The sequence below is a fragment of the Molossus molossus genome, unplaced genomic scaffold, assembly GCF_014108415.1.
Source record: "Molossus molossus isolate mMolMol1 unplaced genomic scaffold, mMolMol1.p scaffold_m16_p_6, whole genome shotgun sequence".
In the NCBI taxonomy this organism is placed as follows: domain Eukaryota; kingdom Metazoa; phylum Chordata; class Mammalia; order Chiroptera; family Molossidae; genus Molossus; species Molossus molossus.
The window spans coordinates 72,382,700-72,386,060 of NW_023425399.1; the positions used below are offsets into that span (position 1 = coordinate 72,382,700).

General features: G+C 35.4%; 1 non-coding gene across 1 annotated transcript; it reads left to right on the plus strand.

Moving 5' to 3' along the window:
* The first annotated feature begins 2,229 nt into the window (after positions 1-2,229).
* LOC118619399 lies at positions 2,230-2,333 on the plus strand. Its single transcript, XR_004957180.1, has one exon. It is a non-coding gene; the product is annotated as a U6 spliceosomal RNA (small nuclear RNA).
* The last annotated feature ends 1,028 nt before the right edge of the window (positions 2,334-3,361 follow it).

Genomic DNA, 3,361 nt, shown 5'->3' on the forward strand with positions numbered 1-3,361 from the left:
AGTCCAAGAAGCACAGAGAGTCCCAAGCAAGAACATGAAAAGTCTGATGACAACACACATCATAATTAAAATACCATAAATTAAAGACAAAGAAATAATTTTAAAGACAGGAAGAGAAAAGCAATGTGTTACCTACAAAGGAGCTCCCATAAGACTGTCAGCTGATTTCTCAACAGAAACAATACAGACCAGAAGGGAATGGCATAAAATATTCAAGGTACTGAAAAACAAAGATCTTAAACAAAGACAATTCTATCCAACCTGGTTACCATTCAAACTAGAAGGTAAAACAAAGAGCTTCCCAGATTAAAAAAAAAAAAAAAAAAATGCTAAAGGAATTTATTATACCCAAATCATTTCAAAAAATATTAAAGAGACTATTGTAATAATAAGAGCAAATATATAGAAAGAATTATAGGCATAAAGAATATAAATGGCATGCGGCCAGTGTAGCTCTGTGGCTGAGCATCAACCCATGCACCAAGAGGTCGCCAGTTTGATTCCTTGTCAAGGCACATTCCCAGATTGTGAGCCAAATCCCCAGTGGGGGGCATGCAGGAGGTGGCCAATTGTTCTCTCTCATCAATGTTTCTATCTCTCTTTCCCTCAACCTTCCTCTCTATCTAAAATTGATAAAGAAAATTAAAGAATTAAAATGGCAATAAATAAGTACCTATCAATAATAACCTTAAATGTAAATGGATTAAATGATCCAGTTAAAAGACATAAGGGAGCTGAATGGATAAGAATGCACGATCCAACCCTGGCCGGTTTGGCTCAACAGTTGGAGCATCAGCCTGTGAACGAGAGAGTCTTGGGTTTGGTTCCCGCTAGGGGCACATACAAAAAAAAAGAAGAACATATAATCCATATATATGCTTTCTACAAGAGACCCACCTCAGAACAAATGGTGCATACAGGATGAAAGTGAAGAGATGGAAAAAGTTCTCTATACAAATGGAAACAAACAAAAAACAAAAAGCTGAGGCAGCAATACTCATGTCTGAGAAAATAGACTTCAAAATGAAGGCCATCATAAGAGACAAAGAAGATCACTACATAATATTAAAAATATCAATTGAAAAAGAGGTTATAACCCTGGTAAACATATATACACCCAGTATAGGAGCCCCAAAATATATTTTAAAACTTCTGGATGACTTTACCAAAGAGATAAACAGCAATACAATCATAGTAAGGAACTTTAACACCTTACTCACATCACGGAATACATCATCTAGCAAAAAAAAAATCAACAAGAAAACAGCAACCCTAAATGACACACTAAATCAGATGGGTTTAACTGACATTTACAGAACATTTTACCACTAAGCTGCAGATTATACAATTTTCTCAAGGACCCATAGGACATTCTCAAAGACTTCATTTTAGTACACAAACTAAGTCTCTACAAGTTCAAGAAGATTGAAATTATATCAAGCATCTTCTCGGATCACAATGGTATAAAACTAGATATCAACTACAATAAAAATATTCAAAAACATAGAGACTAAATATCATGTGGTTAAACAATAAATGGGTTACCAATGAGATCAAGAAGGAAATAAAAAAAACTTCCTGGAAACAAATGAAAATGAACACACAACAAAAAATAATTAAATGTGACACAGTGAAGGCAGTCCTGAGAAGGAAGTTTATAGTATTACAGGCCAACCTCAAAAAACAAACAAACAAAAACTAATATACTTGCTAACTCTAGAACTTAAAGAACTCAAAAGAGAAAAAAATAAAAGCCCAAAGTTATTAGAAGGAAGGAAATAATAAAAATAGAGTAGAAATAATAAGATAGAGACTAAAAAGAACAACAACACAAAAGATCAATAAAACCAAGAGCTGGTACTTTGAAAAGATAAATAAGATTGATGAAACTTTAGCCACACTCGTCAAGAAACAAAGAGAGAGGACCTAACATAAAATCAAAATAAAGTAGTTTAAGTAACAACTTACTCCACAGAAACACAAAGGATTGTAAGAATATCTCAACAACAAATATATGCCAAAAAATAGGACTACCTAGGAGAAAAGGACAAGTTCCTGAAAACATACAATTACCCAAAACTCAGCTAAAAAGATTCAGAAAACCTGATCAAACCAATAACAACTAATGAAATGGAAGCATTAAGTAATAAAGTCCAAGCAAACAAAGTCCTGGTCTAAACAGGCATCAAAGGGGAGTATTACCAAACAGTCAAGAAAAACCAACAACTAGTACTCGCTTCAGCAGCACATATACTAAAATTGGAATGATACAGAGATTAGCATGGCCCCTGCACAAGTATGACATGCAAATTCATGAAGTGTTTCATGTTTTTCACAGGAATGAACTCAAAATGGATAAAAGACTTAAATGTGACTCATGAATCCATAAAATCCTAAAAAAAACTGTAGGCAACAAAATTTCAGACATCATACGCAGATGAATTTTTACTGATACATCACCTAAGGCAAAAGAAACAAAGGAGATAATGAACACATGGGTCTACATCAAACTCAATAGCTTGTGCACAGCAAAAGAAACAACCACCAAAATGGAAAGGCAACCCACTCTATGGGACAGCACAATTACCAACAATACATCAGAAAAGGGGTTAATTTTCAAAATGTGTAGAGTGCTCAAACAACTCAACAAAAAAAAGACAAAGAGCCCAATTAAAAAATGGGCAGAGGACCTAAATAAACACCTCTCCAAATGGGACATACCATACAAGTGACCAAGAGACATATGAAGAAATGCTCAACATCGCTAATCATCAGAGAGATGCAAATTAAAACAACAATAAGGTATCACCTCACACCTGTCAGAATGGCCGCCATCAACAAATCATCAGTGTTGGCGAGGGTGTGGAGAAAAGGGGACTCTAGTACACTGCTGATGGGAATGCAGACTGGTGCAGCCACTATGGAAAACAATATGGTGTTACCTCAAAAATTAAAGACTGAACTTCCATTAGACCCAGTGATCCTACTTCTAGAAATATACCCTAAGAAGCCTGAAACACCAATCAGAAAGAATATATGTACCCCCATGTTCATAGCAGCACTATTTACAATAGCTAAGATCTGGAAACAGCCCAAATGTCCATCAGTAGACAAATGGATAAAAAAGCAGTGGTACATATACACAATGGAGTACTACACAGCTGTAAGAAAGAAAGATCTCTTATCCTTTGAGACGACATGGAGGAACCCGGAAAGTATTATCCTAAGTAAAACAAGCCAAGCAGAAAAAGACAAATACCACGTGATCTCACTTATTTGTGGAATATAATGAACATAACAATCTGAGGAATGGGATAGTCCCAGAAACCTGGAAGTGGGGTACAGGCTGACAATCCCCAGA